The sequence below is a fragment of the Mirounga leonina genome, unplaced genomic scaffold (genome assembly GCF_011800145.1).
Source record: "Mirounga leonina isolate KUSES-001 unplaced genomic scaffold, KU_Mleo_1.0 Mir_114, whole genome shotgun sequence".
Taxonomy (NCBI): Eukaryota; Metazoa; Chordata; class Mammalia; order Carnivora; family Phocidae; genus Mirounga; species Mirounga leonina.
Window position 1 is genome coordinate 13,456,380 of NW_023270265.1, and position 24,131 is coordinate 13,480,510.

Below are 24,131 nucleotides of genomic sequence, written 5' to 3' on the forward strand. Positions count from 1 at the left end.
GCAGGCAGCTTGCATTAGCCACTCTCGACCCTCCACCCAGGCAGAGGATTCCTCATGGAGATACTGGTGTCGTCAGGAAAGGAAATGGATGCTGGGTGGGGAGAAACAGTAAATATGCCCTTGGACCAGCTGGGAGCCTCAGGGCGCTGTGCACGTGGAGTCAGGGGCCCGTGGGGTATGGATGAGAAAGAGGATCGGAGCAAAGGTGCTGGCAGGTCCTGGGCACCTCCTGTGTGCTCTGGTGACTTTCGTCCACTCAATCCGTGGGAAATTGCTCTCATGCTCTTATAGGAAAAGGAACTCAGGGCTCACCCACGTGGACAGATCTCCACAGCTACGTGCGGCACTTTGTGAACCCAAGCAGGTCAGACAGTTACAAGTGCACATTATGTGAAAAACTCGGAAATGTGTCTTATTACAAACATCATATATGCACCAAGAGCTGGGTGCCTCTACTGGGTATTTACCCCAAAGATACAAAAGTAGGGATCCAAAGGGGTACATGCACCCCGATGTTTATAGCAGCAATGTCCACAATAGCCAAACTGTGGAAAGGGCCAAGATGTCCATCGACAGATGAATGGATAAAGAAGATGTGGTGTGTGTGTATACACACACACACACTGGAATATTACGCAGCCATCAAAAGGAATGAGATCTTGCCATTTGCAACGACGTGGATGGAACTGGAGGGTATTATGCTGAGTGAAATAAGTCAAAAAGAGAAAGACATGTATCATATGATCTCACTGATATGAGGAATTCTTTTTTTTTTTTAATTTTTTTTTTTAAAGATTTTATTTATTTTTTAGAGAGCAAGCGAGAGGGAAACAGCATGAGAGGGGAGAGGGTCAGAGGGAGAAGCAGGCTCCCCGCTGAGCCGGGAGCCCGATGTGGGACTCGATCCCAGGACCCTGGGATCATGACCTGAGCCGAAGGCAGACGCTGAACCATCTGAGCCACCCAGGCGCCCGATATGAGGAATTCTTAATCGCAGGAATCAAACTGAGTGTTGTTGGAGTGGGGGGGTGGGGTGGGAGGGATGGGGTGACTGGGTGATAGTCACTGGGGAGGGTATGTGCTCTGGTAAGCGCTGTGAATTGTGCAAGACTGTTGAATCTCAGATCTGTACCTCTGAAACAAATAATGCAATATATGTTAAGAAAAAAAAAAGAAGAAGAGGGTAGCGGGAGGGGAAGAGTGAAGCAGGGGAAATTGGAGGGGTAGACGAACCATGAGAGATGGTGGACTCAAAAAAACAAATGGGGTTCTAGAGGGGAGGGGGGTGGGAAGATGGGTTAGCCTGATGGTGGGTATTGAGGAGGGCACGTTCTGCATGGAGCACTGGGTGTTGTGCACAAACAATGAATCATGGAACACTTCATCTAAAACTAATGATGTAATGTATGGGGATTAACATAAGAATAAAAAAAAAAAAGAGCTGGGTGCCTGTAATGGACATGACAGTCCTGCATCGAAGAGGACTGTCCTTAAACCTAATAAATGTGTTCCCATTGTCAGAGTGGAATTGAAACTGTCAAGCGTCTGGGGTGTTCCACAGAGGACCCAGGTCTTACAGAACTTTGTCATGTGAGCAAGTTTGAGAATCACCAGCCAAAAGGATCCAGCCCAAACCTCCTCCCTGAGGCAGAAGGGAAGGGCATTCCAGAAAGAGGGCACCGCGTGTGCAAAGGGAGAAGGTGGGGAAGGATGCTGTGCTCCCTGAATGGAGAGAAGGTTGGCGTGAGGGAACTTAGGCTGTAGGACTGGAGGGAGGGAGGGAGATGTGCCAGGCTGTGTCCTGGCCAGGACAGTGTGTGGAGGGCCTGGTTCAGCCAGACAAGGACAGGGGTCTTCCCCCCCAGGCAGGCAGGAGCCCCCGGCAGATGGTGGGCAAGATGTGTGAGCAGATTTCCTCCTTGAGAGATTTTTCTGGCAGCCAGGTGAAGGGCGCATTGGTGGAGAAGGCAACAGAGGAAGCTGTTGTCAGAGATGACCAGAGCTGAGAGCAGGACCTGCGGTGGGCAGTGTGGGCAGAGGGGCAGAAGCTGGGGGAGAGAGGCAGCCCCAGGTATTCGGGAAGCTCTCACCGAAACGTGAGGTCAGCATCCACGTGGGTTGGCGTGGACCTAGGAGGACCTCAAGCTGTTGCTCGGGGATGTGGCTGTGAGGTGGCCTTGGAGACCAAGGGCTGGGATCCCTGCCGTTTCTCTGGGAGCCATGAGGGCTCCTCTGCCAGGGTGGCAGCAGGCCCCCCATCCTGCCCCTGCCCCATATGCACAGGAACACATGTGATGTTGCTAATAGAAAGGGGGATGGCTGACCTTTAATGTTGTCCTGTGTCACCCAAAGCTTTCCCGCCCCCTCTCACTCACACCTGGCTCTTTCGGGGTTCTTTCTTCTTGTCTTCTTCCCACACCATGGAGGCAGGGGCACCAGCCCCTGTGCCTTCCTCTGCTGGGAAGTCAATGATTTTCAGCTTCCCTCCCCATCCCAACCCCGGCGGGGGCCCTGGGCCCAGCCTGCCTGCAGGGCGCCCACTCCATACGCTTGCACGGCCCTCCCCCACCGGTCCCGGACCCTCCCTGCTGTCTGACAGCCCCCCCCGCCGCCACGATTTAATTACACTTCTTTTCTTCCCTCTGCACAGCAGTCCCTGGATTCAGTAGGACTTGGGGGATGGAACTGTCCTGCCTCGAGCACGTCCAGGAACCTGCTAGGCCTTTCTCCACAAACGCAGGTGGACGAGGTGCTTCACAAAGCTGTAGTTTGTGCCGGGGACAGGAACCAGGCAGTCTGCCATCAGCCCGGCCCTTGCCAGAACCGTGTCCCAGTGAGCTTTCCGGGAGACAAGACTCTAGCATGGAGCCTGCCGAAGGGGCTGCAGTGAGGGGAGGACCCTGAGCATGTCTGGATCTGAGTATGTTGTGTGGTTGGGACCACAGTGGGCGTGGCTTAAGGGCAAGTCAATAGGTCACAGAAAGGATTCTGGATTGGGGGGGGGTGGGCTGTGCTTTCACAGTCCCACAAGGGCAGAGGGTCACAGTACAAGGGCACAGGATGGGCCCCACGTGTGGCACAGGTGGCCAAGGTGAGTCCTGAGTCACTCAGCCCATGGGGAGGGACACTAAGGGCATCAGAGGGCCACCAAAGGAGAACTTCCAGGGCCTGGGCAGGTGCTCCTGCCCCCTCCAAAGGCCTTGCTCATCTGATCCCTGAAGCCAGGACCTGTCCTCTTCCCTTCTCTCTGAGACCTTTGGCAGAAACGTGAATCTTCATCAGCCCTGGAACAGAGCTGCCAAAGCCCCCCAGTTCCCTGGCACGGTGCTCAGGGGATAATCCCAATCAGTTACCCCAACCACTTCCCCTAATCACTCACCCCAGTCAATCAGCCAGGTTTGCACAGGAACCCAGGGCCAGTGTGCCTCTGACCCACCTTGTTTGCCACCTTCACTCCCCACCTTGGAGAGGCCAAGCTTTCTGCAAAGCCCACACATAAAGCCTTCTCAGTCATTTATATCTTGTTGTACATTAACTCACTAGTCCTATATTTGATAAACACCCTCTGACCCAACGTCCGCCCCAGACACAGTACAGGGCCAGCAGAGGGAAGGGAATCAAGATGAACAAGGCGCAGCCTGTTCCCACGGAGCCTCTAGGGAGAGAGAAGGGGAGTACAGCTGCAGCTGGGCAGATCCCCACAGCGGGACTCCAAGGGACCAGCCTGACTGTCATGGGGGAGGTGATGTGGAATCAGGCCTGGGAGGATGGATATGCTCCTATCGGCAGAAGCAGGAGACACCCCAGAATTGGGAAAGACATAAAGCAAAGCAAGGAATAGGACAGTGCCAGACCCTCTGAGAAATAGCTGGATAGGCGATTGATAGAACACAGCGTAGGTCTGGGTAGGAGGGAAAGAGCAGGTGACCTTGGACACAGACTGCAAACGGCCCAGAATGCTAAGCTAAGCTTGGACTTGATTAATCGACAGGGGGCAAATGGGATCATTTGGGGTGAGGCGGGGCAGAGCAGAGGGGACTGCAGGGAGGGGCCTAGAGCCCCAGCACCTGAGCAGGCAGCCAAGGTCACGTGAGCGTGGCAGGGAGGCCAGGGAGACAGGCCAGCTGAGTGGCAGCAGGACAGGACTTCTCGGCACCCCGACCTCTCCTGCCACACAGCCAAGCAGGGAAGGGTAGAGTCAGGGAGCTCCCTCCAGGAAGACTGGGCCAGGGGTGCTGCAGGCCGCCCTCCCCCAGACCGCCACCCCAACCATCAGCAGCCTCGCCTCTTTGTTTCTGCTATATCCCAGAGCATCTCTGCTAGGGAGAAGGTGAGCGGAGTGTCACTGGGTTCTCATTTTGCCTGCCTTCTCTGCTTTAATCACCTAAACTGATGTGAAAGTGGCCAAGCCTATAGCAAAGACAAGGGAGAAATACTTGCATCTTTTGAGCTGGTGTCGGAGCATCAGGTCGGGTCCGAGGCCCGGCAGCCTCCAGCCACCGACTGTGCCGTCTGTGCGGTCCCTCTCCAGCCGGGAAGGGCACGTCTAGCCTGGGCAGGCCCAGCTGCAGCCCCGCCACGGGGACCCCTCTGCTCTTCACGCTCCATCGAGTTTTCAATTGACTGTAGCTTCCTTTTCAGAAATCCTATTTGGCTTCAAAGTTACAGAAGATTGTTCTCCCTGGGGACTGCCGAGATGTTCAAAGTTTGCCTCCCAGAGATGACCGGAATTTGCCTGAAGTGTTTTTTAAAAAAGGGGTGATAACACCATCATTGTCCTTGACCCTCAAATGCAAAAATTAAAAATGTGCAGACGTAAAGCGATCTTGAAAATCTCATGGAAGTATATTCTCTTTAGAGCTGAGGCCAAAATTCAAAATTTCCTCCCCAGGAAGACACAGAAGGCACAGATTAAGAGAAAATTATCAAGGTACTGAGACCACTCCAGGTCTCTAAACACAAAACTTTAAGACCTCACAGCCCTTAATATGGGACAAGACTGGAAATGCAAACATGGATAAAATCTGTGCTATAATTTCAAATGGAGAGGAATGCAGGGGAGAATGGGTTAAAGAGTGACAAGGCTGCAGGGTTGCTATTGTAGGGGGTCAGGCAGGACCCCCTGAGGAGATGTTATCAGAGAAGAAGCCAGAGGGACAGGAAGGAATGGGCTGTGTTAAAAAGTGAGTGAGGAGTGGGGCACCTGGGTGGCTCAGTCGGTTAAGCGGCTGCCTTCGGCTCAAGTCATGATCCCAGCGTCCTGGGATCGAGCCCCGCGTCGGGCTCCCTGCTCAGTGGAGAGCCTGCTTCTCCCTCTCCCTCTGCCTGCCACTCTGCCTACTTGTGCTCTCTCTCTCTCTGTCAAATAAATAAATAAAATCTTTAAAAAAAAAAAAAAGTGAGTGAGGAGGATGGCAGGAGGATGGAATGTGCAATGGTCCTAGGGTGGGAGTGAGCTGGGCACGTTCAGGAACCGCAGACTGGGTGGTGTGGCTGGAGAGAGTGTGCAAGTGGGAGTGAGAGGAGATGAGGTCGGCGGGGAAGGTAGAGTCCATGTCCTTTAAGGCAGGAGTCAGCAAACTGGCTCAGTAAAGGGTCACTTAGTAGATATTTACACTTTGTGGCCACACCATCTACGAAAGTAGTCATAGACAGTATGTAAACGAATGAGTGTGGCTGTGTTCCAATAAAACTTTATTTTTTTTTAAGATTTTATTTATTTTTTGACAGAGAGAAACACGGTGAGAGAGGGAACACAAGCAAGGGGAGTGGGAGAGGGAGAAGCAGGCTTCCCGCAGAGCAAGGAGCCCAATGCGGGGCTCAATCCCAGGACCCTGATCCTGACCTGAGCTGAAGGCAGACGCTTAACGACTGAGCCACCCAGGCACCCCCCAATAAAACTTTATTGATAAAGATAGGCAGTGGGCCAGATTTGGCCAGAGGGCCACAGCTTGCTGACCCTTGTTCTGGAGCCCTGTAGGCCAGGATGAGAACTTTTACGTTTCTTGTTAATGTGATAGAAGCCATTTGAGGACTTTGAGCCTAAGAATAAAGTAATCTGACTTATGTTCTAGATCATTCTGGCTGCTGCATGGAGAAGGGATTACAGGGCAAGAGCGCAAGTGGAAGCGGGGAGACGAGTTTGAAGCTGTTAACGTTCCTTGGGCAGGAGAGAAAGAAGAGTGGCCCTGCAGTGACCGGGCCGGTATGCATGCCACTCACCTGCGTCCCTAGGTCTCCTCCTGGCTCCGTGATAGGATTGCACTTCCCACCCCTGTAAAATATGGTGTGGACATGCAGTTTTTTATCGGCTTCAACCAGTAAAAAGTGAGAAGTAAAAACCTCGAAGAGCTAGTGCATAATTCTTTCTTTGCCATTCCATGATGACGTTACCAATTCCAGAAACTCTGCCTGTCTGCCTGGGTCCTTAAGTGAGGATGACATGGAACAGAACCCCTCAAGCAGCTGCAATTCATGTGTAACAAGAAAGAAACTTCCATTAAATTAAACTGCTGAGAGTTGGGCATTTTTTTGTCAGGAGGCATCACCTAGCTCCTCTGACTGATACACTTGGGCTTGGGAGGTAAAGCTAAGGGGCCACAGTAAGTAAAGCTTGTGGGGCTTGCTGATAAATTAGTTATAGTTAGTTTGAGAATGAGAGCTAGAGGATGAATCCTAGGGAACGAGGCCCGAGCAGCCGGGAGAAGGACGGCCCCATTTAATGAGAAGCAGAGGTTGGGGAGGAGCCCCGGGTCTCCTGTAAGACTATCTACGTTTAAATAACAGTTCACCACTTACCAGCTATGTAACTTGAGCACCTTGACTGCCTTCTCATGCCAAGTTCCCTTGGTCTGTACAGCAGGGATAAAAATAGTATCTATTTGATAGGTCTGGCAAGAGGATTCATGGAGCTAATTTAAGCAAGCTACGGAGCCCAGCCCCTGGCGCAGAGGAATTCCAAAATAAATGTTAGCTATTGTCATTACCATCGTTGTCATCAAGATTATTATTATTATTATTATTATCAGTATCTTAAGAGCCTGGTTTGTTTTGAGTCAATGCCCTGCGCTGGGTCTGTTCCAGGTACCCTGAGAAGTCAAATTTCTGTACCTGTGTTGCTGCCAATAAGAGTCCAGCCTGGCCTGGCCTTCCCTTAGCCCCTCCTCCAGACAGACCGAGCGCAGACACTAGCCAGCCCGCTGTCTGGCCCCCACTCCCTGGCTCAGCTTCAAACGGCCGTTGCTTACAGACCGACTACAGGGGGCCTGGCCTTGCTTCCGTCTGCTTTTCCCAACTCCAGATGGCCTGAGAGGACCAGCATGGGGGACTTTTATTTCTGTAGTGAAGCCAGGGCGAGAGAACAATGCTGGCTGGCATGACTCTGGCATGGTTTTCCCTTTATCCTGGATTGCCCCTGTCTGGGGGGCAGCTGGAATCACAACAGAGGTTCTAGTAAGTTCTAGAACAACATCTCTCAATAGTGGCAACTCCTTGGTCATAAAGAGGAGGGAAACATGAGCACGGCGTTTGCATATTGGTCCTCCCAGGTTGAATTAAATGGTTATTTTTCCAGGTCAGAATGCCCCTTTTGGAGGTTTTGTGGTGGAGGCTGTGGTGCACCCAGGGCCGCCCACCCCTTTCGGACCAAGTCCCTAGTCCCCCAGCTGTCAGCGGTGTTGGCCACCAGCAGCTCGAAGCTGAGGTGATGGCTACGTCAGTTCCTAGGACCAGCTCATACTCCGAGACTGGTCAGTGCAGAGATACGAAGGTCCAGCCCCCTCACTCACCTCAGGACCGCTCCCCGGGGCCGTGTTGGCACCTGCCCTCCCTCTGCGAGTGGTTGAGGCACCTGTTGGAACTGTCTCGTGGCTCAACGTCTCCCTCTGTCTAAGCCTGCTTCCCTGACCTTTCCCATGTGTTGTTCTGGTTAACACCCCCCACAAACTTCCTGCATGAAGATCAGACTCCGAGCCTCTTCCAAGGGAACTCTATCTGTGGTGGGGACAAGCGGGAAGGACCTAGATCAAAGTCATGTGCAATGCTTTGTCTCACAGGGAGGGGGTCAGGTCTCTTATCACCTAAAAGCAAACATATTTAGAAGAGAAGAGAAAACTCCTTAGTGTTCCCTTGGTCACTACTTGTGATTCTTCCCCTGCAGGTGCTGCCCAATCCTGTGGGGACATCCTAAGCCCTGGGCCCCTAAGCAGACTCTTGGGCCTGCAAAGTCACCCACAACGTTCCCCCTCCACCCCTCTGTCATTGCGGCAAGAAGATATTTCCCCAAAGTCCACTGTCCCAGACAGAGACTTCCTGTCGGGGGATTGCCCTGCTCCCATGTTAAGTGGGTGCAGATGCACCTGTGCTCCCCACTTCCTCTAGATGTGCAGGAAAACCTGAGATTGATTTAGGATACGGTGTATGTGGACTCCTTGAAATTATGTGCAAAATTATAATAATACTCTTTTTTTAGACACAGAGAGTGTTAGCTGCTTTTTTCAGATTTTCAAAGGCCTCTGACCCAAAAAGGATGAAGACCCATAGTGGCCTAGAGAAAAGAACTGTGCCAGATGCTGACGGAAAGTTCACCCCCCAGCTCCTGACGAAAGTCTTGGGACACAGGTCATGAGGCTCTTCACGATTCACTTCTTACGCAAGAGGCGCACAAATTCTGTCTTGGACGTCGCCGCCTTCCTTATCTCTGTTCTTCACGTGGGCTGGCCCGAGCCCCGGGCCACATTCATCGGGGGCCCTATCCCCCCACCTCCTCCTCACCACACATCTCTGAATTTCCACCTGACGACTCCCTCTGCTCTTAGGGCCCCCTCAAAATGTTTGCCTAAGGAAGTAGATGCCACACACAGAACGGTGTTAGGACAGAAAAGAGGATCAGGACCCAGGTTGGGGGTGGGGGAGGGGGTGGCGGTGGGGTCACAGTGACCAAGGTTTGATTCTAGCTCTGCCACATTTTAATTGTAGACCTCAGGACCTCAGCCAAGGGGGTCTACTTCGCTGAGTCTGAGTTTCCTTTTCCAAAAAGTGTTACAACAAGGGGTTGTTGTGACACTTAAAGGTGACTGTGTATAGAGCTCAGTACCTTGCCTGGCCTGGAGTAAGCCCTGGTAAATGTCAGTGTTGGGAGCACCACTCGGTAGTGGCAACAGGACACGGAGTTCCGTTATAAAAATAAATGGGGTCATTTGAGTCTCTACGGTGAACTTGGTTTGGCACGAAGCTCTTCAGCTGCACCTGAGATCAATAAAAGTAATAGTACCGAGTCACCTCCATCGTGAAATTCTGCTCTTCTTTGGGGAGAACTTGAGATTTCCTTCTCTTTCCTTCTCTTGACTCCCAGTGGAGGGCAGGGGCATTGAAGTGTGCTTTCCTGTCCCTCTGCCCTGCTCTAGCAGGGTGAGTCACTCTTTTTTGTTGTTGTTGTTGTTTTAATTTTATTATGTTATGTTAGTCACCATACAATACATCATTGGTTTTTGATGTGGTGATCCACGATCCATTGTTTTCGAATAACACCCAGTGCTCCATGCAGTACGTGCCCTCCTTAATACCCATCACGGGGCTAACCCATCCCCCCACACCCTTCCCCTCTAAAACCCTGTTTGTTTCTCAGAGTCCATAGTCTCTCATGGTTTATCTCTCCCTCCGATTTCCCTCCCTTCATTTTTCCCTTGCTTCTCCTAATGTCCTCCATGCTATTCCTTATGTTCCACAAATAAGTGAAACCATATGATAATTGACTTTCTCTGCTTGACTTATTTCACTTAGCATAATCTCCAGTCCCATCCCTGTTGATGTAAAAGTTGGGTATTCATCCTTTCTGATGGCTGAGTAATATTCCATTGTATATATGGACCACATCTTCTTTATCTGTTCATCTGTTGAAGGGCATCTCGGCTCTTTCCACAGTTTTGCTGTTGTGGACATTGCTGTCATGAACATTGTGGTGCATATGGCCCTTCTTTTCACTACATCTGTGTCTTTGGGGTAAATACCCAGCAGTGCAATTGCTGGGTCATAGGGTAGCTCTATTTTTAATTTTTTGAGGAATCTCCACACTGTTTTCCAAAGTGGCTGTACCAACTTGCATTCCCACCAACAGTGTAAGAGGGTTCCCCTTTCTCCACAACCTCTCCAACATCTGTTGTTTCTTTCCCTGTCCATTTTTGCCATTCTAACTGGTGTAAGGTGGTATCTCAGTGTGGTTTTGATTTGGATTTCCCTGACGGCTAATGATGATGAACATTTTTTCATGTATCTGTTAGCCATTTGTATGTCTTCTTCAGAGAAGTGTCTTTTCATATCTTCTGCCCATTTTTTGACTTGATTATTTGTTTTTTGGGTGTTGAGTTTGAGAAGTTCTTTATAGATCTTGGATACCAGCCCTTTATCTGTAGTGTCATTTGCAAATATCTTCTCCCATTCTGTGGGTAGCCTCTTTGTTTTGTTGACAGTTTCCTTTGCTGGGCAGAAGCTTTTTATCTTGAGTCACTCTTGATCTTATCTCCTGCTGGGTCCTGGGATGCTTCCTGGACACAATGGTCTGTGGGGTTGGCCATTGTCCCTGCAGCTCCCTGACATGAGCGACCCTAGGAGCATCCAAGAGTGACCCTTCTCCCCACTGTCAGGGGTGCAGGGTCTCCCCACACCTTTTCTAGAAACCTCTGGGCTAGTCCCTCAGCCCTGTCTCTCATCTACTCTCAGGGACACCAGAAGTGGTTTTATGGGTTGGCAACCTACACAATCCCACAGGATCCCGGACTCAGAAGGGCCCTATACTGGGGATTTAGTGCTCTGCCCCTGCTGATCACCTTCTGGGAATTCTTCATAATCTTATCTTTGAATCTGTGCTTTATACACAAAGTCCTGTGGTGCAATGGAGCATGTCCTGGGGCTTGGCAGCTCAACTCACAAGGGTCCTACCTCCCATTGCTTTCCCACCTCCAGGGTCCCAAGCATCTTGAACCCACCCAGCCTCCACCTTTCAACCCAGTGCAGCTGCCACCCTCTGCACCTGGTGCAGGCCTGAGCATGGGCATGGGGAGGGTCAAGGTCAGGTATGTGTGCCCCACACATCTTGGGATAGGGCGCGGTGATGGCTGTCCACACTCCAGGTGGGCCACACCATGGCATGCTCCATGGGTGATTGGGGAGGGCAAGACTTTCTTACTCTGATCCAGGTGCTAGCTGCGTCCTGACACCCCAGGGTCTCCTCTAAATTGGGGGTTGAAGCAGCATGCCCATGGGGAAGGAAAATGCCTGGCTCTGTGCCCCTGTCCCTGGATGGGACACAGTACATCAGTCCAGCTGATGGCTGGCAGGAGAGGGAACCTGACTTGTGGGGTCTACACAGGCCTTTATATCTTTGCATCTGAAGGAGCAGGACGGTAAATATTGAAAACAGGTCAAGAGAGTGAAACTGCAGAAATAAATGGGAAAAAAAAAATCTTTTTTTTTTTTTTTTGTATCTTTAATGGCCCTTCTGCTTTTTGAACAAGAGGTTTTTTTATGAATTTTTATTTGGCCCTGAGTCCCCAAATAATGGGGCTTGAATCCCCTCCTCTTTGATCCCCTCCACTTCTCTCAGGTGCCATGAAAAATTTGGGAGGGAGGAGATGGGGGTGGCGCAGGTGCCAGGCATGGACATCTCTAGCAGCCCTCCATGGTCTGGAAATGTCCCACGCTTCTGCAAGTCGGTTGCTTTCAAAACTCTGCCCATGGAATCTGGTCCAGGCCCTCTTTGTCCCAGGTTTCCCTAAGTTAGAGAGAAAATGTATCTCTCTCTTTTTTTAAAATATTTTATTCATTTTTTTGACAGAGAGAGACACAGCGAGAGAGGGAACACAAGCAGGGGGAGTGGGGGAGGGAGAAGCAGGCTTCCTGCCGAGCAGGGAGCCTGATGCGGGGCTCGATCCCAGGACCCCGGGATCATGATATGAGCCAAAGGCAGACGCCTAACGACTGAGCCACCCAGGTGCCCGAGAAAATTATCGCTTGATTCATGTAATCTCTGTCCTATTTTTTGCTGCTGTCAATCAAAAATCTGGCCGCACTCTTTGATGTGTAAGAAGAGATTGGTCTCAAAAAGTGCAAAATCCATTGTTAAGTGTCCTTGATGTTTCCAGTTATTGTCTGCCCACATTAGTACACCACTTCCCATGTGGCCGCAAGAGCTACTATTATTATACTGCTGTGCATATTTATGTGTGCGTATAAATAAATGAGCACACAGGAAATGAAATTTTGAAGTCAATAAATTTGTTAAAAAATCAAAAATATGTCATTGGGTAAGTCGTCCTACACACTCCTGCCAAATATCTCACTGTTGTAAAGCATGTCTGTGGTTTTTAAACCAAAATACATCAAGGAGTTCCTTTCTACCTGCTAGATGGGATGCTGCCCAGTTCATGAATTGTTGAATAAAGCCAATTAGATCTTCAAAAAAAAAATACATCAAAGACCACAATGTAGGAGCTAAAATATAAAACTCTTAGAAGAAAACACAGGGGTAGATCTTCACGACCTTGGATTTGGCAGAGGATTCTCAGCTAGGACATCAAAAGCACGGGCAACAAAAGAAAAAATAGATAAAGTGGAATTCACCAATAAACTTTTGCTTTTCAAAGTAAAAAAAGTCAACACACAGAGTGGGAGAAAATTTTTGAAAATCATATGTTTTATAAGGGATTTATATCTAGAATATATAAAGAACAGTTGCAACGGAATGATAAAGAGACAACCCAATTTGAAAAATGGGCAAAGGATCTGAACTGACATTTCTCCAAAGAAGATATACACAATAAGCACATGAAGTTCAATAAGCCCATGAAGAGATGCTCAACATCATGAGCCATCAGGGAAATGCAAATCAAAATAGTAATGAGAATACACTTCATGCCCACTAGCATGGCTATCATATAAAAGTCAGATAATAACAAGTGTTGGCCAAATTAGAACCTTCATACATTGCTGGTAAGAATGCAAAATGGTGCAGCTGCTGTGGAAAACAGTCTGGCGGTTCCTCAAAAGGTGAAACATCATTACCATAAGACCCAGCAATTCCACTCCTGGGTGTGTACTCAAGAGAAATGAAAATATATATCCACACAAAAACTGGTATGGATCAATAACAGCATTATCCACCATAGCCAAAAGATGTAAACAACCCAATGTCCATCAAAACATAAATGGATAAACAAAATTTGATGTATCCATATGATGGAATATTACTTGGCCATCAAAAGGAACAAAGTAGTGGCAAATGCTACAACGTGGATGAACCTTAAAAACATGATGCTAAGTGCCAGAAACCAGTCACAAAAGACCACATATTGTATGGTATAATTTACATGAAATGAGCAGAATAAGCAAATCTATAGTGATTGAAAGTAGCTTAGTTTTCTACTGCTAGGGGAGCAGGGCATTAAGCTAAGGGGTGCAGGTTTCCTTTTGGGGTGATGAAAACGTTCTAAAATTGACTTGAGGTTGCACAACTCTGTGACTGTATCGAAACCATCAGACTGTATACTTTGTACCTTTTGCCTATGGTATGTGACTTATACCTCAATAAAATTGATTTTTTTTTAAAGATACCTAGGTTTTATTTAACAAGGTTAGTATTTTTGTCCCTCCAGAAGCCCTGTTACGGATTTCACATGCTTGAGAACCAACTGGACAAAGCACTCTGACCTGCTCCATGCCTCACCACCCCACCCCTGCAGTACAATTGCTTTTGTATTTATTCTGTTTCCTGGAAATCAAGCCAAGCCCACCCCCATTGGCAATGACAGAGTGTGACGGGGTCCATTTAGAAGCTGGGCCTTGTCAATTACTCCAGGACACGACTGACCCCAAGATGTGAGAGAAGCCCGTCCGAGACCCACTTCCCACTGCTCCAGCCCATGCGCTCTGAACTTCAGAAATGTCCATGCCCAATGTCACATACCCATACCCTTTCTGCTGGCAAAGCAGGGATGGATGTACATCCTCCTCTGCAGACAAGTTGCAATTCAAACTTCACTATTTGGGAAGGGCCCAAAGGAATAGTGCCACGGTCCCATGAAAACGACCTTTCCCTCATTCCCCCGGGGAGACCTCAGGGTTAATCCCAACACTCAGGAGTCACACCCTCCCATCCTGCAGTGTGTGCAAAAAACAAGTGTTTGCTGACTTCCAGGGACCCTAGATCTGAACCATCCCCTCTGGATTGCCAATGCAAGACTGGATCTCCTCTCTCCAGAGTTCTCAGCCTTTTCTTGCTCACCCACAACTTTCTGTGATAGATCAAAAGGCACTAATTAGGGACCACTGGCAGTTCTAAGGGAGCCACCGAGAGTCTGAAGAGATCTACCAGTGCAGCAACAACAGAGGCCGGGCAAGGGCCTCATCCCAGCAACAGCTGAAGGTAAAAGGGAAGACCCATCAGTTTCGCTGGGCTGGAGAGTGTGCCCCCAAATTCGTGTCCTTCCTGGAGTTTTAGAACATGGTCTTATTCAGAAATATGGCCATCACAGGTATAATTAGTTCAGATGAGCTCATACTGATGCAGAGGGGGTCCTTAATCTGATGGAACTGGTGCCCTTAGAAGAAAAGGAAGAGACACAGACACACGGGAAGAATGTCAGGTGACAACAGAGACAGAGATGAGGATGATGCCGCTACAAGCCAAGGAAACCGGGGCGCCTGGGTGGCTCAGTTGGTTAAGCGACTGCCTTCGGCTCAGGTCATGATCCTGGAGTCCCGGGATCGAGTCCCGCATTGGGCTCCCTGCTCGGCGAGGAGCCTGCTTCTCCCTCTAACCCTCCCCCCTCTCATATACTCTCTCTCTCTCTCTCTCTCTCTCATTCTCGCTCTCTCAAATAAATAAATAAATCTTAAAAAAAAAAAATACAAGCCAAGGAAACCAAGGATTGCCAACAGCATCGGAAGCTGGGAGACAGGTGAGGAAGGATCCTCCCCTCAGAGGGAGCACAGCCCTGCTGATACCTTGATTTCAGTCTTCTGGCCTCCCGCGCAGAGAGAGAATAAGGTTCTGTTGTTTTGAGCCGCCCAGTTTGTGCTGGTTTGTTACAGCGGCTACAAGAAACCAGTGCATCAGTCTTATTCCTGAAGCGGCACAGGGCTGTTCTGATGTCCACAGCTCTGCGGGGAAGACACACCGAACGAGTAACCACAAATCAGCAGGTACTTGAGCATTGTCCCAGGAACTGGGATTAACGTCGCCGGAGAGTGTTGCTGGCTCGTGGGAAGCGGGCGAGCCTCCGGAGAAAGGGCCATTCTGCGGAGACCATTTCCAGGCTTTGGACAGAAGCAGAAGGGCTACATGAACAAAACAAAACCATAAAAGTTTTAGAGGGAAAAAAGAGATTATTTTTACAACTTGAGGGTGGGGGTTCCCTTCCACAGGAAGGAAGATTCCATACCCAGAAGCCATAAAGGAAACAACTGACAGATTAATCTCATAAAAATTAAAAACTTCTGTAGATCAAAACACACAATAAGGAAAGTTTAAAACAAACAAACAAACAGCGTGAGGCGTTTTCTAACAAGCAAAGAATTAGTAGCCAAAAACAGCTCTCACAAATATCGCACATACACACACACACACACACACATACACACCAATCCAACAGAAGAATGGGTAAGAAATTTGAAGGCCCATTAAGATGAGGGCAATGCGGGGCGCCTGGGTGGCTCAGTTGTTAAGCGTCTGCCTTCGGCTCAGGTCATGATCCCAGGGTCCTGGGATGGAGCCTTATGTCGGGCTCCCTGCTCCATGGGGAGCCTGCTTCTCCCTCTGCCTGCCATTCCACCTGCTTGTATTCTCTCTCTATGACAAATAAATAAATAAAATCTTAAAAAAAAAAAAAAAGATGAGGGCAATGCAGCAATGTGTGTTGGATGTTCAAGCAGGGCTCCCTCAGTCTCAGTTTGGGCAGAAACTCCAAAGGTCAAAGACCACACAGTAGGTGCCAACAAGCCCCCAGGGTCTAAATGCTGGATCCCTAATTCAGGACCCACTGAAAGGATTATCTAATCATGTACCTCCCACCCATGGGAGAGGGAGGGACAGAACAGCTGGTCCTGGGCTGGGCAAGAACAGAGCAGGACGGGATGGGAGAAGTCTCCAGACGGGGACCAAGCAAAGGAAGACTGTGGGCTCCCAGCACCTTGTGCTGTCTTGGTATGTTTATCTCTAGCCCCTCCTGAAAGTCCGCTAGAATGACAGTAAAGGAGGGAAAATAAGGCAAACACTTCAATGGACAAAGAAAGTAGAGAGGAAGCAACAGTGACAAACTCTTGGAACCGGGAAGGCGGCTGCATGCATGGTCACCACATAGTGGCTCAGAGCAGCCTGAGGTCTGACCAGGAGCAAGGGAGTCAAGAAGCAAAGCAAAGTATGCCAGAGCCACTCAAGGGGCACAGGGATTTCTCAAAGCGGCAGTGTGGGTGCAACTGAAAATGGAGGATTGATTAAAAATTAGTATGAGAGGGGCGCCTGGCTGGTTCTGTCAATTAAACATCTGACTCTTGATTTTGGCTCAGGTAATGGTCTCAAGGTCATGAGATTGAGCCCCGTGTGGGGCTTAGCACTGGGTGTGGAGCCTGCTTAAGATTCTCTCTCTCCGTCTCCCTCTGCCTTTCCCCCCTGCTCATGCGTGCACACATACACACTATCTCTAAAACCAAAAAACAAAACTTAAAAACATGAGTATGAGAATATTTTGACCCATGGTCTCTTGTTCCAATCTGTGCAGGTAAAACATTACCTCCCCAGCATCCTGGCAGAAGACAGGGCTCTGTTCTCCAGTGAGAGGGAACCAGGGGCCTCTGGACTCAGGAACCATGGGCACAGATGCAGGTGAGGGCATCTGGCTGACAACAAGGATGAAGTGAAAGTTGACACACCGAATGCTGAAACCCACACCCTACCCTTCTCTCGCCCTGAGAACTAGGAACCAAGCTTATAATCTTTGTGCAAAACTTTGGATGATTCTTCTCTGGGGATACTGGCCAGCCCAATAGAATTTATGCAGATACTGGTTGTTTGGAGGCCCCGGTAAAGTGGTCAAGGTCAGTCCTCCTCCAACAAAGCCCCACCCAGACACACAGAGCTTAAAGTGTATGTGTTGGAGTCTTACTCTTTACATAAAGTCAGAGATGAAAACTATCAAAGCCTAAAAAAAAAGAGCTTAGAGGAAACAGACAACTCATGGAGCAGGGAAAATAGTTATAATATAATATAACGTAATATGTTAAGTTATAAGCGCCATCTCCAGGTAATAAGATATTAACATGCATCCATGAAATGAAAACTTGTTGCTTAAAAAATAACTACAAAGTAAGTTTTAAAAGGATCATTTGGAATTTTAAAAGTATTCTGGGAAATTAAATTGGCAGATACCCAAAACAACTGCATATAAGAAGTTTCTCAGTGTCCATAGTCTCTCATGGTTCATCTCTCCCACCGATTTCCCCCCCTTCATTTTTCCCTTCCTTCTCCTAATGTCCTCCATGCTATTCCTTATGTTCCACAAATAAGTGAAACCACCTCAAAAACTAATGGTGTATTGTATGGTGACTAACATAACATAATAAAATTTTAAAAATTAAAAAAAAAAGAAATTTCAATTTTAAGTTTAAGAGGCACCTTCCAAAAGACAGAATAGAAAGAAAAAGATGGAAAATAAGAGAGAAACACTAGAAAAATTAGAGAATTGGCCCAGGAAGTCCATAACTGAAAAACAGGAAGGTCTAAAAAAAGAACAGAAAATATACATGGGGGAGGGGAAGGAGGGTAGAAAATAATACAAGAAAATGTACTAGATTATGAGCATCAGTCATGAGCCTCCAGTTTGAAAGGACTCGCTGAGTACCCCCATGTGAAGAGAGACCCACACCAGTGCACCCCAAGGATGAAAAGAAAATTCTGAATAATTTCAGAGACAAAAGTGGCCTCATGTGAAGGAAAGAGGTGAGACCAAATCTGACTTCTCACAGCCGCTCTGTGAGCCCGAGGCAGTGGGTGACGACCTCCCAGTCCCAGGGGCAAAAATTTCCAAAGAAGCTGCCAATCAAATGTGAGGGTGGGAGAGTGAATTTTTGCATGGACAAGCTCTCAAAATACTTTCCTAACACTGAACGTTTCTCAGAAAGCTACTGGAGAAGGTGCTTTGCCCCAACAAGGGAGAAAACCAAGACAGGACATTGGATTCAGCACATAGAGACCCAGCACAGGGAAGTCAGAGGGTCCCCAGGCCCCCAAGACCACAGCGGGGGTGGACGCACAGGCTGCGGGGGTGGGGGTAAGAGGGGGGTGTCTCCTGAGGAAGGAGGCTGGGCCGCAGCACAAGTATCTGCTAGAAAGAGAGCCCCCTCCAGCCTGAAGTCTAGGAATGGATGGTCACTGAACACTAAACAAAGGAAAAGCTTGGCAGCCCCTCATTCCAAGCAGAACAAAAGGTTGTACAAAATGGGAAATGTGCACTACATGGTTAGGCTGGGAATAATAGGAACATCGTCACAATTATGTAAATACTGAATATTGATTTGGCCAAAAATGACACTCTTAACTACCATGTTGGGCTTGAGGAGAAAGGAGTGCACATATGCAGGGGGAGAGGGAGGGCGGTTTACAAGAGTTACGTCCTCCTCTGCTGTAGTAGGAATTCATTAAATCACATTTAAACTGGAAAATCAAGAAATGGCAGTCCAAGCATGTTATTTTAAAGTAAGGAGGAAAGCACCAGAAGAATCTGTGAGAAGAATTCGAAGTGATGGCCTCTGGGGAGTGAGAATCAGGAGCGGGGAAGAGAGATGCTGGTTTTCATTATGAGTCTTGCAGAACCATTTGACTTTTAAAACTATGTACATGTATGACTTTGATAAACAAATTTTTTTAAAAAAAGCTATCAAAGAAACAACAAGGAAAGAGTAAGTGGGCCAAGTCAGCACATTTCAGACTTTTTAATCCACATCTCGCCAATGAGTAAAGACCTCCATAACTTGACTTGTTAAATGAGGGAGAGGCGATCAGTTTTCACAGTTGCTTACTGTAACTGCTTATTACAATTATTCCGAGGATGAAACCCTTCCCCCAGGCTCTATGATGCCACGTGGACACAGCCCACCTGAGTGACACCCCCTACCTCTGGTGGTGGTGGGGGACAGCACCGTCCCCAGTTGTAGTTTGGATCGGGGGGAGCCATCAAAAGGCGGCCCCCTCAAGACTCATTCATTCCCTCCTGGTCTGCTCTCTGTGCTCTGGGTAAATCTGACCGCTCTGCCGGCCCGCCTGTTCTCTCCGGAGGGCTGCCCCACAGTGGGGCGGGGAGGATGGCAGCAGGGTGTGGGAAGGCCAAAGCCCCAGGGGACCTCACAGCTGTGGCATACTGTCCATCACTGGGGCCGCCAATACCTCTCTTGCTCGTCCTGCTGAAACCTGTCTCCTGCGTCTCGTTTCTCAGTTGGATGTGAGCAGGGGAGGCGAATAATGGGGTGTTATTTATGAGTCTCTCGAAACTCCCACAGCCATGTGTCAGGCGCGGTGCCTGGTGCTTTGTAAATGCACCATGTCCTTTGATCCCCACAGCCCTCACGGTGAAATTATGACCCTGTGAATCTGAGCCTGGGTCTCTGGGACTCCAGTGGGGCTCTCCTTTCTCTGTGCTGCACGCCTCAGTTGGTAGAAGCATGCTCACCTCTCAGGGTGGGTGAGAGTCATCGTGACATGGTCGGCTGGGAAGCCCTTGTCCCCTGGAGAGCATCAAGCGCATCTTGGCCTCTAGATTTCGTTGTCTGTCATGTGGCTGATAATCCCCGTGAATTCTCCTGGCTCTGTCTCCTCATGGCCACAGATGTGGCGGCGATCATGGCCCTGTTCCCTGCTCTTCTCAGCCCACACGTTCCCCTCAGATGATTTCATCCGCCACATGGCTCCAATTACCATCTATCTGCTCAGATTTATGTCCCCAGCCCAGACTGTGTACGTGGCTCCAGACGCATGCCGCCCAGGCTCATCTCCCTCAGCAGCTCCGTGGTTGCTAGCGCTCTCGGGTCCCCAGTGACCGCGGTATCCTCCTTCCCAGGTCTGCTTCTCCTCCAGTGTCCTCTATCACAGTCTCCCTCACACCGCATCTCCCTGACACTGTTCCTGGCCTCTCAGCCTGAGAAGATGCTTGGCTTCCTTCCTTCGCACAGGCCACTAGGCCTTCCTGCTGGGACTGTGATGGCCTCTTAACCGCTCGCCCATTTCCACTCGTGACTCCGTCTAGTCCATTCTGTGCACCAGTCAGGATAATATTTTGGAGACACAAATCCTCTCATTTTACTCCTTCATTGAAAGCCCATCCAGGCTCAGATGTTGCTTACTAGTGAAGACCCCCTCAGACTAGCTTGAGTTCCCCTACCTGTTGCTCCTCTAACATATGGGACAACTGGAAAAGAACTTACTGCGATTATACTTTTGTTATCTGTCCTTCTGGGAGACTACCTTCCCAGCAGGATGATGGCACCTCGAACGTACCAGCCACTCCTGCCTGTTTCTCAACTGGGTCCCAGGGCCTTGCTCAGATGTAGTGCATAGTAGGGTTAGTAAATATCCACTGAATGGATTACTTGGAAGTGGCTATTAAAATAAATTACAAAAATACTGAATGTATTGATTTTTTAATAGATATTTTTTGGAGACGTTTTGGTTCACAGCAAAATTGAGCTGACTACAGAGCATTCCCATACGCTTTGTCCCCCCTCTAAGGCCTCCCCCATTTATCAACATCTCCCACCAGAGAGGTACATTTGTTATCACTGATGAACTACACTGACACATTATTATCCGGAGTTTACATTAGAGTTCACTCTGGTGTTGTCCATTCGATGGGTTTGGACATATGTATAATGACATGGCTCCCCCATTTTAGCATCATAGAGTAGTTTTACTGCCCTAAGAAGCCTCTGTGTTCCTCTTATTCATTCCTCTCTCCCAGAAAATGCCTAGCAACCACTGATCTTTCTACCATCTTCATAGTTTTGCCTTTTCCAGAAAGTCATATAGTTGAGATTCTATAGTATGTACAGTTTTTTACCCATTTTTAATCAGGCTGTTCATTTTCTTATTGTTGGGTTTTAAGAGTCCTTTGTATATTTTAAATAAGTCCTTTATCAGGTTATGTCTTTTGTAAATATTGTTCCCCAGTCTGTGGCTTGTCTTCTCATTTTCTTGAATTATATTGATTTTTTTTTTTTGAAGATGGAATTGGCTTTATTAAGCAATTCATGAATTGGGCAACATCCCATATAGCAAGTAGAGAGATGCTCCTGAATTATATTGATTCTTAAGGACAGAAATAAACCTGGAACTATTTTAAAGAGTTTGTAACATATGCAAGATAGATCCAGGGCCTTGAACCCACGCACAGTCATAGACTCATAGGAACTCCTTGATCTAAGAGAGCAAGTTTGTCGGGAGTTAAAGGGGTATCTTCTTAAGTGTTCCAGTGAAGCTGGACTATGAATGTGGTAAAGTCTGTCCCACCTGCCAAACCAGTCACCCATCTCCTGGGCTGGCCAGTGTCCAGACTAAGGTTTTGGAGTACCAAGGCCAAAAGTCCTTTGGATAGAGACTCCATAGAGCATTGGTGGAGGGGAGGCAATGCGGGACTGATGCCAGAGGTAAATTTACCTTCAAGTTAATGACAGTTCCAAGACAGACCCCAATTTACAGGGGCCCCTCCCAAGGCCCCGGAGGAGCCCCAGCAATGTAAGTAAGTAAGATAGCCTTCTATGTGCACTGGGGTTTCCCCTGTGCCGTGTATCTTTCCCCCTTGTTAGATGGAACTGAAGGGGCATCAGGCGTTTGCGGATCCAAACTAAGGAGAAGTTCATTTGGGAATATATGATTTAACATATAACTTGGAGAGACGTTTTTAAATGTTGCAATAAAACAAATAGAAAGTTACAGTTTTCTGATCTGGAGATACAATTTTGTCCTACTTAACTTTTTAATTAAGAAACTGAGGAAAAAATCAGATAAAAATGAATGGAATAGAAGACAAGCTATAAAGATGAGCTGTGGAATCAGTAGAAATTATTGTTAATCACATTAAATTTTTAAATGTTCCAATTTTACTATGAAGAGGAAGAGATAAATTGGTAATAAAAATAATGACTAGGCTCTTAGAGTGTTTAGTAATCTTACTAAAAGGGTGAATTCTGTGAAAAGGTTGGGAAGATATTGAAATTTCCTGCTGAATTGACCCAAACTGAAAGAAACACATTAAAAAAACTCATAAATGCCAGTAGAATACAAGCATCGATGTGACCATCATCATTCAGAGACTATATAAGATTAATAACCACGTGGAAAACTAGAAATGCCCTAAAATCTTGCAGCTCAGGTACAACAGGAGCATAACACAGGTGTTCCCCAATCTGATAAAACTCTAATTATGCCATTATCAATGGGTTATGAAGGTGAAAGCAATTGGTCTAAACTACCAAAAAAAATTTTTTAATGGTTTTGATCACTTATGCCCTGAAGACAGACTGAATTATCTTTTTATTATGACTAGAGAAAATCATTGTCATATGAAGAGAACAAAGAATACTCAGCTGAGGGGCGCCTGGGTGGCTCAGTTGGTTAGGCAACTGCCTTCAGCTCAGGTCATGATCCCAGGGTCCTGGGATCGAGTCCCACATCGGGCTCCCGGCTCAGCAGGAAGCCTGCTTCTCCCTCTCCCACTCCCCCTGCTTGTGTTCCTGCTCTCGCTGTGTATCTCTCTGTCAAATAAATAAATAAAATCTTAAAAAAAAAAAAAAAAGAATACTCAGCTGAAAATGTGTAAGGAAAGTATTATAGAAGTAGGTCCAGAATTTAGTAAAAATTATGTTTTTGAAGAATTTTGTGATGTTTGTTATTTATCAGCTTTTTAAAAAATTTGTAATTTATTGTGATTTTTGTCTCATTTAAAATAATCCCTTTGATGCTTTCATAGTTCTGTATTCATGCTTTTGTGTTCTTAATTCTTTTTTTTTAAGATTTTATTTACTTACTTGACAGAGAGAGAGAGACAGAAGAAGAGAGAGCGCACAAGCAGGGGCAGGAGCAGACGGAGAAGCAGACTCCCTGCGTCGTCCCAGGACCCTGGGATCATGACCTGAGCCGAAGGTAGATGCTTAACCAACTGAGCCACCCACGCGCCCTCGTGTTCTTATTCTTAAAGAAGTCCCCCAAGGTAAATAAAGACTGCTAGAATCAAGATCTGCTAGAACTGACTTGGGTGACAGGGGGATGGACACAGGCTTGCCCATGATGCACATCCTCCTCTTCCTCACGCGGCCGTAGGCACACAGAAACAACCTGATGACCCGCAGAAGCAGAGCCTCACCTGCAGCAAAGGAGCGAGTTCTCTGTCCCTGATGTGTCAGCAGAGGGGACCCTACCAGGGAGGCCCTGACTCAAGTAGGGACTAGCGTGTAGTCACTGGAGATCTAAGCACCAGATTAGCTTTGGGGTCATTTCCAGCCCCGAGTCTTTTTTAAAGACTGGTGGTGGGCACTGTCACGCTCCTGCAGAGAAAATAAAGTGACTCAAGCTTTCTGGAAGACAAGTTGGCAATAAATATTCAATGCGTTCACACCCTTCAGCCCGGTGATTTCCCCTTCCTGGAATCTATGAATAGAAATGATTAGAAATGCAGACAAATATGTAAGCAAAATGAAGTTCCCATGGCGTTCACATGGCACAAGGATGATACAGTATCAACAGTGGTCAAAAAAAAATCCCTCTGTAATGTGTCTGCAGCTAGGTAGCTCTAACTAGGAGAAATTTATCAGAATTCTTGTGAAAATGCTTCTGAGCGGTACAATCTTTGTTAGTTTCTTTATGTATGTATCTGTGTGTGTGTGTGTGTGTGTAATGAACACAGATGACTTTGATCCTCAGAGGCAAATGCATTTTTAGATGAACCAGTGTGGAGGGAAACCAGACACCTACACTAGGTGCTTACACACCTGCTCCCACAGGAGTATCTTAGTCCTCATCAGTCTTTCTTTAAGATAACTGGCCTCAAAAATAAATAAATAAATAAATAAATAAATAAATAAATAAATAAATAAATAAA

General features: G+C 47.8%; 1 long non-coding RNA gene across 1 annotated transcript in view; it reads right to left on the reverse strand.

Moving 5' to 3' along the window:
• Positions 1-14,869: 14,869 nt before the first annotated feature.
• Positions 14,870-24,131, reverse strand: part of LOC118022758 — a 19,055-nt gene continuing 9,793 nt past the window's right edge. Inside the window, exon 3 of the long non-coding RNA XR_004682562.1 lies at positions 14,870-15,330. This is a non-coding gene — a long non-coding RNA (uncharacterized LOC118022758). The remainder of the gene's footprint in view (positions 15,331-24,131) is intronic.